This window comes from Hyperoodon ampullatus (assembly GCF_949752795.1).
Source record: "Hyperoodon ampullatus genome assembly, chromosome: 3".
Lineage (NCBI taxonomy): Eukaryota > Metazoa > Chordata > Mammalia > Artiodactyla > Ziphiidae > Hyperoodon > Hyperoodon ampullatus.
The window spans coordinates 70,298,763-70,314,050 of NC_136916.1; positions in this window are offsets into that span (position 1 = coordinate 70,298,763).

The following is a 15,288-nucleotide window of genomic DNA, read 5'->3' on the forward strand; positions in this document are numbered from 1 at the left end:
GGTTGAGAGTCCACCTGCCGACACAGGGGACACGGGTTCGTGATCTGGCCCGGGAAGATCCCACATGCCATGGAGCGGCTGGGCCCCTGAGCCATGGCCGCTGAGCCTGCGCATCCGGAGCCTGTGCTTTGCAACAGGAGAGGCCACAACAGGGAGAGGCCCGCGTACCGCAAAAAAAAAAAAAAAAAAAAAAGATAACTGGAGAAGCTATATTGATTTCAAACAAAACCAACTTCAGAACAAGGAAGGTTATCAGGCATGAAGATTATTTAATGTTAAAGGATCAGTTCTTAACAAAGACATAATGATCATAAATGTGTATGTCTCTAATGACAAAGTGTCAAGATAAGTGAGGTAAAAGTTGAAAAACCAAAAGTAGAAATAGACAGGTCCACTATTACAGTTGGAGACTTCAACACCTCTTTGGCAGTAATGGATCAAGCAGGCCGTAAAACAGTAAGGATTTAGGTGATCTAAAAGCACTATCAATTAGTTTGTCCAGCCGATGCTTGTAGACTACTCCATCCATCAAAAGGAGAATACACATTCTTCTAAATCTCATATGAAATAGTCACCAAAATAGATCATATTATGTTCCATAAAACAGACCTTAACAAATGTAAAAGATTAGAAGTTATATAAAGCAACAATGGAATAAACCTGGTAGTTGATAAAGATACAGCTGGGAAATCCCCAAATATTTGGATTATACAAAACATTTCTAAATAACAGATATATCAAAGAACATTTGAGAAATTTTTAAAATATTTTGAGTGAAGTAAAGATGAAAATACTACTTATCATAATTTGTCAGATGCAGCTAAAACATTGCTTACAGGAAAAAAATTTAACATTAAATTTATGTTAGAAAATATAAAAGACCTAAATCCGTAATCTCAGCTTTTACCTTAGAAAAATAGAGAAAGAACACTTTAAGCCTAAAGCAAATAGAAGAAAATTAATAACAATAATTAGAAGTCAGTAAAATTAAGAAAAGGAAAACAGTAGAGAAAATGAAGAAAAACAAGAGGTAGTTCTTTTAAAAGCCCAATAAAATTGCTAAAACTCTACCCATGCTAAGCAAAGGAATAAAAACACACAAATGACCAACAACAGAAATAAGAATCATCAGTTCTGAAACTATTGATATTAAAAGAATAATAACATAATACTATGAAATCTATGCTTCCAATTAGATAACTTAGATGAAATAGACAAATTACTCAAAAGACAAACTACTAAACTCATATAAGGAAAAATACATATTCTGAATAGCCCTAAATCTACTAAAGAAATTAATAGTTAATAACCTTCAAAAAAGAAAACACCAAGCCCAGATAGTTTTGCTGGTTTATTTTGTCAAACATTTAATGAAGAAATAATACCAGTCCTCCACCATTGCTTCCATAAAATAGAAAGAGGGGAGACACTTGGTAATTCACTGCATTAAACCATTATTACCCGAACACCATAACCAGATAAAGACATTACAAGAAAGAAAAACTACAGGCCAATATCTGTCATGAGCCTCCTCAAAAAATATTAGCAAATTAAATCCAACAATGTATAAGAAAAATTGTACACCACAACCAGGTGAAATTTATTCCAGGTATGAAAGGCTTTTTCATCATTCAAAAATCAATCAACATAATCCATTACATTAAAAAGCTATAAAAAAATCATATGGTCATATGCTATGAAAACTTCTGACAAAATCCAATATTCATTTAAGATAAAAACTCTCAGTAAATTAGTAACACAGGGAAATTTTCTCAGTTTGATAAAGAACATCTACAAAAAGCCTTATGGCTAAAATCATACTTCCTGATGAGAGACTTTATGCTAATTTCAGTAAAAAGGCAAGGATGTCCTCTTGCACCACTCCTATGCAACATCATACTGGAAGTCTTAGCTAGTGCAAAAGACAAGAAAAGTATTAAGAGGCATACAGATTGAAAATGAGAGAAATAAAACTGTCTTTATTCAGAGATGACATGATTATCTATAGAGAATCCCAAAGAATCTACTAAGGTAAACAAAACAAACACCTCCTGGAATTAAGTGAGATAAATGAGTATAACAGAGATAAAGGATATAAGGTTAGTATTTAAAAAGTCAATTGCTTTCTATATACCAGTTATGAACAATTAGAGTTTGAAATAAATAATATTTTTTTAATCTCATTTACAGTTGCAATAAAAAAGAAAAAACTTCGGTATACATCATACGCATGCACACACAACATGTGTGTGTATAAGATCTAAAGGCAGAAAGTACAAAATTCTGCTAAAAAATTACAAAGAAGATGTAAATAATGGACAGATATTCTGTATTCATGGATTGGAAGACTCAATATTGTTACCCAACTTTACATATAGATACAATTCAATCCTATTCAAAACCCCAGCAAGTTATTTTGTAGATATCAGTGAATTGCTTTTAAAGTTTATATGGAAAGACAAAAGAACTAGAGTTAACCAACCTAATCCTGAAGGAGAACAAATTTGGAGGATTCACACTACCGTATTTTAAGACTCTTACTATAAGCCTACCATAATCAAGACAGCATCGTATTGGCAAATAAATAGACATAGGTCAATAGTACAGAATAGAGAATCCAAAGGTAGATACACACACTTATAATTACCTGATCTTTGACAGGTGTTCAAAGGCAATTTAATGCATAAAAAAATAGTCTTTTCAACAAATGATGCTAGAACAGGGGATGTCCATGTGCAAAAAGGGGACCTAGACACAGACCTTACATGTTACATAAAAAATAACTCAAAAGAAACCATAGAACTAAATGTGAAATATAAAACTATAAAACTTCTAAAAGTAAACATAGGAGAAAATCGACATGACCTTGAGTTTTGTGGTGAGTTTTTAGATACAATACCCAAAGCGCAAAACCATGAAGAAAAAAATAAGTTGAGCTTTATTAAAATTAAAAGCTCTGCTCTGGAAAAAGACACTATTAAGCTAATGAAAAGACAGGACAGATTGGGAGAAAACATTTTCAAAATACATATCTGCTAAAGACCTTCAACCCAAATATACAAAGAACTCCTAAAACTCAGCAAAAAGAAAATAAACAACCCATTTAAAATGGGCAAAAGATCTGAATAGAGACCTCACCATAGAAGCATACAGATGACAAATGAGCATAGGTGAAGATGCCCTACATTATCTGTCATTAGGGAGATGCAAATTAAACAAAAAGATACAACTACACACCTAGGAGAATGGCTAAAATCCAAAGAACTGGCAATGCCAATTATTTGTGAAAATGCAAGCAACAGAAACTATTATTCGTTGGTGGCTAGCATGAAAAATGGCACAGCAGTGTTGGAAGACAGTGTGGAAGATTCTTACAAAGCTAAATGTTCTACTTTTAGCCACTGTGCTCCTGGGTATTTAACCAAATGAGTTGAAAACTTAGGTCCACACAAAAACTAGCACATGAATATTTATAACAGCTTTATTCATAACTGCCAAAAACTGGCAGTAAGTAAGATATCCTCCAATAGGTTAATGCTTAAAAACCCTGTGGTACGGGGAGATCAGCTCGGTACTTTGTGACCACCTAAAGGGGGGGATAGGGAGGGTGGGAGGGAGGCACAAGAGGGAGAGGATATGGGGATATATGTGTACATATTACTGATTCACTTTGTTATACAGCAGAAACTAACACAACATTGTAAAGCAATTAGACTCCAATAAAGACATTAAAAAACAACAACAGCAAAAAAAAAAAAAAAAAAAAAACACCTGTGGTACCTCCACGTTAAAAAAAAAAAGATAGACACAGTTGAATTTTAAATGCATTTTGCTAAGTGAAAGAAGCGAGTTGAAAAGGATACATATGGTGTGCTCCCATTTATATGACATTCTGGAAAAGGCAAAACTAAAGATACAGTAAACACATGTGGTTGTCAGGGGGAAGGCAAGGGCTGAATAGATAAAGCACAGTGAATCTATCCTGTACAGAAGTCCCCAAACTTTTTGGCACCAGGGGGACCGGTTTCATGGAAGACAATTTTTCCACCGACAGGGTGGGGGTGGGGATTGGTTCCGGTGGTAATGCAAGCGATGGTTGAGGCGGTAATGCAAGTGATCTGGGGGATGGTTCAGGCACTAATGCGAGCGATGGGGGTGCTGTTTCAGGCGGTAATGTGAGCGATGGGGAGAGACAGATGAAGCTTGGATCACTAGCCCGCCGCTCACCTCCTGCTGTCCGCAGCCCAGGGGTTGATATTGTGTGATACTGTAATGGCATATACATGACATTATGCATTTGTCAAAACCCATAGATCTTTACAGCACAAAGAGTAAACCTTAAGATACATGAATTTTTAAAAACCTTTTAGTAGTTGGAGGATCCCAGGATAGAATATAAAATGTGAAAGAAGGATTTACTGTATTACAAATGCATGAAACAACCTCACTGATGGGGTTGGAAGGAAAAGGCGCTAATTTAAGTAACTAGGGGAATTAGTGCAATCTGTAAGATTAAAGGCAAAACAACTGTACATAGCCCTGTACTTAACTAGATAAAGTCGTTTCTCATCGGTGTATGAAACCACTACATATGTATACTAGATTTAAACAATTAAGTAAATGGTTGGCAGATGGTGTAAGGTTTCTTGATGTTGGAGTAGAAGGTTACAGACAAACAAAAAGTGGTTAGAATAATCCATGTAATAATGGATTCCAGTTGGAAACATCACTGTGAACTTATGTTCTATATATTGTGTTAGCCAAAAAGTTCGTTCAGGTTTTTCCATAACATGAAAACCCAAACGAACTTTTTGGCCAACCCAATTATATATGTATATACATATGTAGTTACACATATGAATAGTTATAAATATACATATACACACAGTTACTGTGCACGTACATTTTTCCTTAATCTATCAGTTGAGAAAGCCTAGAAGCAATGATAATCTAGTAAAAATTGTCACACCTAGAACCTATGGGTTCTAGGGTCTCTAATACCACTCTCCAATAAAACAAACCAGGGGTCCTTTCAAAAATGGCTGATTCTATGAAGGAGCAGGAAATATAAAAGATGAACCTGGAGCATCTTAGATGGCCAGAAAGTAAGGAAGTGCTAATCTCTCTCTCTCCTCTCTCTCTCTCTTTCTCTCTCTCTCTCTCTCTCTCTCTCTCTCTCTCACACACACACACACACACACACACACACACATTGATGAAAGCATGTCAAAGTGTCAAAGTGACAGGAGCCAACGAAAAAAGTTTCCAATGATCAAAGCTGGAGCAATTTGAACAAATAAACACTATAGTATTGAATTAGAAACCAAAATATAATTATCCATGAATACACACTAATATAAAAAAGTGAATAAATACATTGGGAGAATAGACAAATTTCTTATGCAGAATAATTAAAAATAAATTTTGTAGATACTTTGACTTCAAGGACGTGCAACACAACTCCTCACTCCTCAAGTGTGGTCTGTGCATAGTGACTTCCTTGCAAAGAATACAGTATTAAAATGGCAGGTGGGAGGAAAAATAACTTTACAGTGGAGAAACCTGACAAACACTTCCTCAGCCAGGTAATCAAGGCTGATATAAATAGTCATGTCATGTTGATAGAATGTACCCTTGATATGACAGGATGAGAATAGTACTTTATCTCTATGGTCTTCATCCCCAAAACCCATAACCCCAGCATAATCATGAGATAATAATTAGACAAATCCCACTTGAGAGACACTGAACAAAACACTTGACTAGTTCTCCTCAAAAATGAGAAGACCATCAAAACAAGGAAAATCTGAGAATGTGTCATGGTCAAGAGGATCCTAAGTAGACATGACATCAAAATGTAGCACCCTGTATGGGATCATGGAACAGTAGTAGGTCATTAGGCAAAAACAATGGAAATCTGAAAAAAGTGTAGACTCAATAACAGTATACCAATATCGATTAGTTGTGTGACAAATATACCATACTAATATAAGATTGTAATAATATGTGAAATGGGGTATGGGATATTTGGTAACTCTCTGTGCTATTTTCACAACTTTTTAAAGCTAGCCTAAAGCTATTCTAAATTAAGTATAATTTTAAGTAATTAAAAATCATTCAATGTAATTCATTGTAGTAACACAACAGACGGGAAATATCATATGATCATCTCAAAAATAAAAAGCATTTGATAAAATACAAAACCTATTCCTCATAAATCTCATGGGAACTGGGAACTTACCAAAATTCTTTAATGAGATTAAAGAGTATTTACAAAATAAGTCAATTTCAAAATCATTGATAATGGAGCTATTGAAAGCTTTTCTCCTGAAATTGAGAATAAAACAAATCTTCTATCACGATTTCTATTCAACACTATACTGGATGTTTTAGTGCAGTAAGTCATGGAAAAGGAATAAAAGGTGTATAAGGATTAGAAATGGAAAGGTATATGTAGACATCATTATTTACAGACAACAAAATGGTGTCTGTATGTATGTGTGTGTTAATATATATCTCTATCTATCTATATATCTATATCCCCAAAAGACTTGAAGTAAATAAAATTAGAAAGTTAATTTAGCAAAGTTGCTGTATTAATAAGCCAATAAGTGTAATGAAATGTGTTTATGCAAAACAACAAACATAAAAAAATAAAGATTTTTAAATATAACATTTTCAGGAACATCAAAAATATCAATTACATAAGAAAAGGTCAACATATATCATTACAAAACATTATTGAAAGGAAGTAAGTAATACCGTGCAAATGAAGAGATATATTCAGATTGGCAGATTTGTTTTATATAGATGTTAATTCTCCCCCAAATTCATTTTAAATATTCAGTGGAATAGCATTCCAAATCCAAATCCCATTAGGTGTTTTGTAAATTGTCAGTCTGATTTCAAGAATTGCATATAATGCAAAGAGCCAAGAAGAGTCAAGTTTGAGCCATAAAAAGAAACAAAATTGAATTATTTTAGTGAGGTGGATGGACCTAAAGTCTGTCATACAGAGTGAAGTAAGTCAGAAAGAGAAAAACACCGTATGCTAACACATATATATGGAATCTTAAAAAAAAAAAGGGTTCTGAAGAACCTATGGGCAGGACAGGAATAAAGACGCAAACATACAGAACAGACTTAAGGACATGAGGAGGGGGAAGGGTAAGCTGGGACGAAGTGAAAGAGTGGCATGGACATATATACACTACCAAATGTAAAATAGATAGCTAGTGGGAAGCAGCTGCATAACACAGGGAGATCAGCTCGGTGCTTTGTGACCACCTAGAAGGGTGGTGTAGGGAGGATGGGAAGAAAACGCAAGAGGGAGGAGATATGGGGATATATGTGTATGTATAGCTGATTCACTTTGTTATAAAGCAGAAACTAACACACCATTGTAAAGCAATTATAATCCAATAAAGATGTTTTTTAAAAAAAGGAATATGCTAGTTTTTGTCTAAATGTCAACAACTTGAAAAAAAAAACTTCATAGCTTACATGACAAAATTTCAAAGCATTTCATAAGGTTACAGTAGTTAAGACTGCGTGTACTGACAAAAGATAGAAAACTAGCCTAATGGGAAAAAATAGAGACTTCACAAACACATCAAATGTTATATGGTTACTTGATTTATAATAAAGGTGTCGCTGTTGCATATAAGGAAAAATGACTTTACAGTGGAGAAACATGACAAACACTACCTCAGCCAGGTAATCAAGGCTAATATAAATAGTCATGTCATATTGATAGAATGTACCCTTGATATGACAGGATGAGAATGGTACTTTATGGTCTTCCTCCCCAAAACCCATAACCCCAGCATAATTATGAGATGATAATTAGACAAATCCCACTTGAGAGACCCTCTAGAAAACAAATAACTTTTGTTTTGAGTCAGTTTTCCAACCATGCTGAGAAATAATTTCTAGGTGTAATGTAGACACATATGAAAAGCAAAACAATAAAGATTCTTGAACATAACATAGAGTAGTATCATGATTTGGTGAATGCAAAAAATTAAAATTGAATAACAACAGCACTAGCCATAAAGGAAAAATTGATGAGTTGGTTTGCATCAAAATGAAAACTTCTGTTTGTCAAAATTAAAACTTCTGTTTATCAAAGTGTATATTCAATGAAAGACAATTATACATAAGACTTAGTAAACTTGTACATGTCAAAAAGTGAGAAAGAAGACATTTAAACAGGTCCATCACAAAAGAGGATATCCAAATGGCTAATAAGCATGTGAAAAGGTACTTAAGGTCATTAGCCGTAAGAGAAAAGAACATTCAAACAATAAACAATCACCAAGGTATATAAAAATTTTTAAATCTACCTATATGTCTATTTAGAATACTCTTAGACTGTGTCCACAAACATAATGCCAGGTACAAGAAAAATTCATATATCTATGCCCTAAAAAACATACACGTGAACGCTTACAGTAGCACCATTTCTAACAGCAACAACATTGAAAACCAAGTGTCCACCCAGAGTTGAAAGCATAAGTAAACCTCGGAATATGCACACCTTGAAACAACAGATAGATCTTGGGGAAATAAAAATGGAGAGGCTAACACAGTAGAGGAGGGAGAGCCTCAACGGGGGCTCTCTCACATATAGAATGACCACATTTGTTGGAGCTGGACCAAGAAGCACAATGCTGCTTTACTAAAATCTGGACTGCACAGGGCTAGATAATAAATACCTACACAGTGTGGAATAACAAGCTACAGAGCTAAGCTAAAAAATTCTTTAGCACAGAAATAACTCACCCAGAGTTTTCAGAGCTGGGTTGAAAAGAGTCTGCAGTAGCAATAGGTATGGAGTACAAGTAGAATGAGAATTAACAAAAATGAAAATTAATCTGGACCCTCACCCTCTTCAGTGATTTCAGAGAGCTATAATTCCAAAAAATCTACAGACTAATAGAGACTAATATCTAAGGTGTTTAGGTTAGTTCTCTAAGGAAACGTATATTATTATGGCTAATTCTTCTCCATGAGTGACTCATATTGATGATATGGTTCTCATGAGAAAAAAACTTTAGTTTGTACCTGAGGTTTGCTTTGATTAAATTTGAAAAATCTTATCATTCACTAGTATTATTTCTATGGTGCATTGTTTGGTCAGATCTAAATTCATATATAGACAAATTTACTTGTTAGATTATTTTGACTTTGCTAAGGTGTTGTGATATTTGTGCATCATGAATGAACTACTCACAATTGAAGGGCCATGGCAACTGCAGCCAGAGGTTTGAGATTCAGGTATAATAAGTGAGATTGAATAAAATTATAAGCTGCCTGATACCGATATCTAGCTTCTGAATATCATGTGGCTTCATTAGATTTATTTTAAGTGGAAAATCCATGCTATGAGTGATGCCATTTTTTTTTCTGCTCTGGCTTTCTGGAAGATACAGCCAAGAGCTGGTTAATAGTAAGATTTTATTTCTGCATAAAGGCTCCTGACATGTTCTTGAGGCCAAGGTATCTTATTTGCTTCAATTTGAATATGTTAGGTGAATCACTGGTCTATATACAAAGGAATGTGGCCCTGTCTTTTTTTTTTCTTTAGAATATCCTTCCTGTATAAATCACAGAGGAACACATGAGCAATGCAAACATGAGATACATAGTTTTCTTCTTTGACTACCTCCCTGATCCTTCCTCATAGGCAAAAACAAATGGGGAAGAAGACACTTGAGCTCACTTCCCCTGGGGCACGATTAACTACCCAGTTGTCCTGCACTGAATCTCTCACATCTCCAGTCCACTTGGGACCCAGAATTTAGGGATGCCATTAGTAAAAAATTACAGGACAAAGAAATTATAGGTGTGGGTGGTGCCATGGTTTGCATGAACGAGGACATCATATCTTGAGGAGATGTGATTGTGTAAAAATCATGCTTAATAAAATTACTCTGGGGCCCAGCAGAGGTGACAATCCTAGATTACGAAGTGGAAGTGAGGGATCTTAGCTTCCCTGTAGTAGAAACTTTATTCATGGGCTTCAGGTAATAAAGCCCATATGAGAAATTTGTTTCATCCACCTCTTCTACCTCCTTCCAGGTAAACAATGATTTCTTTTATATTAATCAGATTTTGGTGGTTTATTCTCATATTTTTTTGAAATTATACCTCAACTCTTCTTTTTTACATTGTGTGTACATTAAATGGATTAGGCTGCCTTTGATAACTGCTAAGTGTGAAACAGACTTCTAAACTAGTAAATACTTCTAGGGCATTTAGCTTTATTCTTTCTGATGATATAAATATCATTATGGGTTCTTTTTCTCCATGAGTGATATATACATATATATATATATAGTGGGATCTTCATTAGAAGAATTTCGCTTTTCACCTGAGTGTGCTTTACTGGAAGTTGCAAAAGGTTTGTGATTCATCAATACCATCTCTATGGTGCAATATTTGCTTGGTTCTAAATGTCCAAGTAGACAAATTCAAACCTGTTATATTATTTCAGAGTTTTAATGTGTTACACTTGTGGATCGTTTTTGAACTATGACTATTCAAGGATTCTGGGAAGTGTGAATCCATGCGATCCAGATATTTGTTTTCCTGTGGATGTAAAAATCAATAAAATTAGGAGCTTCCTGGTATCCTATTTACTTTTTAGGAATAGTACCCATGAAATACAGTTTTCATTTTTGACTACTGTCCTCTTAGACAAAGACTGCTAAGAAAGATGACTTTCTGTCCTGCTACACCAGGGACACATGAAAGCTACACAGACTAACTTCACTGAATCTACCCAAACCCTAATCTACTTTGGCACAAGGTTTTTAAGAAATCCAACCCTGGTTAGACTTTTCAGGATCAAATAAATATATAAGGGGAGTGCCATGGCTTGTGTCATTATGCTAATCCCCAGCATAGGCGCCATTCTTGGGAAAGGATGTAGGAGTGTTCTAGGCTATGCAAAACAGAGCTATGGAAGCAGATATGATTAAGAGTAAAACACAAGTAGTCATTGAAAATTTGTGTAAGAGACTGTGTCAGAGAATGAAAACATGAGGTTGGGCAGTGGTTGCCTAATGACCTGGAAGAAAGGGAATCAAAACAGTCATACTACTAAATGGCAAAATGGGAACTGAAACTACATTGTCATAGAAAAGAATTTATTTTTCATTTCAATATGAAGAATATCAACCCTATACTTTTGTATCTCTAGCAACTCAAATACCTGGTAGAATGTATTAAGGGCTGCTGGCAGGACTAGAAATGGTAAAAATCCATATGCCCTTTTCCCTAGTGCTGTGGAGAGATCCACAAAATTTTCCTGAGGTGCTCTGCACTGTGTTTTCAGTCTACGGCCCTATACATGGGGATGCATACTGGCTGCTACACAAACTGTTGCCTCCAGTTGACTAATGGAACAGGCACAATGAAGGTAAAATGGTAATCCCCATATTAGGGAGTTCCAAGTCCTCAGGAATCCAACTGTTCACTTCCTCCAACAACTCAGGCTATTCTATTCTTTGTACCTTGGAAACCTAACATGAGAGACTACTGACAAGATTCCTTGAAACCTTTCTGCAGAAGGTAAACTGAGAGAAGCTAAATGCTGTACTCAGAAGCTGAGTCCTTCATTGTTTTTCAACACAGTTCACTGAGGCATTTTCTACGTTTATATATATAAATCCATGTGAAGATCAGAATAGACTTATGGCACTTTTGTTGCCAGGAATTTAAATACAAGTAGGAGAAAATGTAGGTTGATGATAAGAACAGATAATTTCTCAGATATTGGTGGCTACAATCCAGCTTTGAGAAAATATGTAGAAAGATAAGCCATAAAGAAACTTAAGACTGCAGCTTAGCTTCCTAGTTATAATTATTTACAAGGGAACACAATATTATCTGGAGACCCCAACAAATAAGAAGGCACACCCTGATGGAAAGTCAATAATTCACTATTGAAAAGTCAAGACATTGGCAAAAATAATGCTGGAAGAGACTGAGGAAAATGCAAGGGATACAACCTAACTCTGAAGCTTTACCACCTCCTCAAGAGGTTCTTTCCCACCAAAGGAAATCAGACAGAAAGTAATTGGCAAATGGTGCAAACTTATGGACAAAATTGACATGAGAGAACCTTAGAAATGGGAATGGAATGAACTTACATGTCTGTTTCTTTTCCCCATCTTAAACTTTTCCAGTCCTTTCTTGTGGATACTGAAGCCATGAATTCTGCAATTTCTACTACCTTTCTTGTTTTACTCTAACTCAGAAAAATATCCAAGATATGGGTGTTTCTGGATGACCTACCTGTTCTTTCTCCTCTGAAGTTCCCACGCAAACAGGTATTTCCGTAGAAGAATATGCCTTGTCTTCTGATGTGCTTGATAATGCCAAAAAGTGATTTAACTATGTAACAAAGGGATATGATATTCTATATTCTGGATAGAGTGTTGTTGGAACACCTGGGATGCAAGGCATCTAGGTTGGTAAATATGTGCTTTCAAAAACAAAAGGGGACTATGGGAGAATAGCAGTCTCACCTAGTGCTGAAAAAGTACACCCAAATTACAGGAAATCTATATTTTTGGGCAGAAAAAAAATAGAGAAATTTAATAAAAGGGATGAATCTCATTGTTATAGTTTACAATAAAGAAAAAACATGGCCATGTATAAAACATATTTTATATCTGTAACTCAAATACAATGTATAGAACCAGTAATTAGAGAAATGTGAAAATAGGCATAATAAAGAAAGTATATTTACCTTATAATTCTCCCATATTACCTTAAGAAAGAAAGAAAAACTTGACAAGGAGGTCAATCTGTTTATAGATTTGTCCATGATCTGAGAGCAATAAATAAGTCATAATTGGTCTGATACCTGTGGTACACATTCTTGCTACTACATTAACTTCTGTGTCTGAGTAAGCTAATTATTTTTATGTAATAGACTTATGTTCAGCTTTCTTTCCTTTACTTTTAGCTAAGGAGTCAATGTTCCTACTTGACTTTACCTATGTAGGCTTTTAATATTGATTCCCCAGAAATTCAGAGATTTGTTTATTTATTTTTTTATTTATTTTTATTTATTTTTATTTTTTTCGGTACACGGGCCTCTCACTGTTGTGGCCTCTCCCGTTGCGGAGCACAGGCTCCGGACGCGCAGGCTCAGCGGCCATGGCTCACGGTCCCAGCTGCTCCACGGTACGTGGGATCTTCCCAGACCGGGGCACAAACCCGTGTCCCCTGCATCGGCAGGCGGACTCTCAACCACTGCACCACCAGGGAAGCCCTTGTTTATTTATTTATTCAGAGACTTATTTACTGTATTCTCTAGGTATTTACAAGAAAACTTAACAAGTTGTCTCTGCCTTGATGCTCCAAACTAATTCAATGCTGGTTGATTTATTGATAGCTGCTAATATCTTACCTGTTAGTAAAGAAGATACTTTAGCTTTACTAAATTTCTTAGTCTTCCAAGACATAATGTCTTCCTGAATATGTTGCAGTATTATCAAACTGAAGTCAAATATTTGAGATATGCATTATTGGCCAACAGACAGAGATGGTTGCATCCTGAACTCAGCCTAATATACAAATGAAACAATGTCACACACACACACACACACACACACACACACACACACACACACACACAAACCTCCACTGATTTTGAGAGTTGGTTGTGGATCCTTGCCTTTTATGAAAAGGCTAAACCTCTCCTGGTATGTTACATGAAATACCAAAATTGTAGTACAGATAAAATCAAGAATCCTTTCACATTCTTAGAATAGCTGTTGTTTCTCCATGTGTATTAGTTTTTAACTTTGATAAAACCTTCTACATGTTCTGTTAAAAGATTTAGGGTGCTTCTAATAGCTTATTCAAAAATTAGGCCCTAATTATAGGCATATTGCTTACTTTTCTGTGTTATTGGATTTTGTTGCTCTGGGAATGCAAAGGTATTTACAAGGCATAATAGCAAAAATTCTCCTGATTGAAAGACTCGGGCTTTAATCTTGGAACACAATTTACTTATAGATACCTCATGATGTTACTATTTTACAAGTTTTTAAGATTCATTTCTCACTGTGTTGCCAGGCTAGCTATGAACAAATCTTATTTTCTAATCCTAATACTATTCTGGGCAAGTGTAGCCTCTTGAACCCAGATACTATGTTGCCTTATCCTGGCAAAACAGGTTGAATATGACTGTCTCATAGTCACTGATGTAGATATTGGACCTTGGTCTGATTCACCTAATATTCCTATTCCCAAAGCTGACTTAATATTGTTCACTGACCCACAAGAGACTATAATAGTATGTTATGCAGTAGTCAACTCTCATGAGATTTTAGATGTTTCTGTTCCCTCAAACATAAAGTTAGTCCAAGTGGCAATGTCTCCTCTTTCATTTATAATTTTATTTATTTGTGTTTCTTTTTTCCTCAGGTAGTCTAGCTAAAGGTTTATCAATGGTGTTTATCTTTTACAAAAAAACAACTTAAAAATATTTATATTGTTTTGTCTAGTCTCTATTTCATTTATTTCTGCTCTGATCTTTATTATTTCCTCCCTTCAGTTAAGTTGGAGCTTAGTTTTTTCTTTTTCTAGTTTTTTGAATTGTAAAGTTAGGTTATTTGAGATCTTTCTTTTTTTCTTAATGTAGGCATTTATTCCTATAAAATTCCCTCTTAGAACTGCTTTTGCTTCACCTCATAAGTATGTTGTGTTTCCATTTTCATTTGACTCAAGATATTTTTAATTTTATTTTTTATTTCTTTTATTACTTTTTATTTCTTTTTGTGATCCATTAGTTGTTTAGGCGTGTGTTGTTTAATTTCCACATATTTGTGATTTTTCCAACATTCCTTCTGTTATTGATTTCTAGTTTCATACCATTGTGGTTGGAAAAGACACATGATAATCTCAATAATCTTGATTTTGTTAAAACATGCATTGTGGCCCAACATATAATCTATCCTAGAGAATATTTGTATACTTAAAAGAATATGTATTCTGAAGCTATTGGATAGAATGTTCTGTATATATTTATTAGGTCTATAGTGGTCTATAGTGTTAAGTCTGATGTTTTCTTATTGACTTTTTGTCTGGATTATCTATCTGTTATTGAAAGCGGGTTATTAAAGTCACCTACTATTATTCTATTGTTGCTATTTCACCCTTCACTTCTGTCAAATCTCTTAAGTCAGCTATGTGCTTTGATGTTGGGTGTTGGGTGCATATATAATCATAACTGTTACATCTTCTTGTTGAATTGGCCCTTTTATC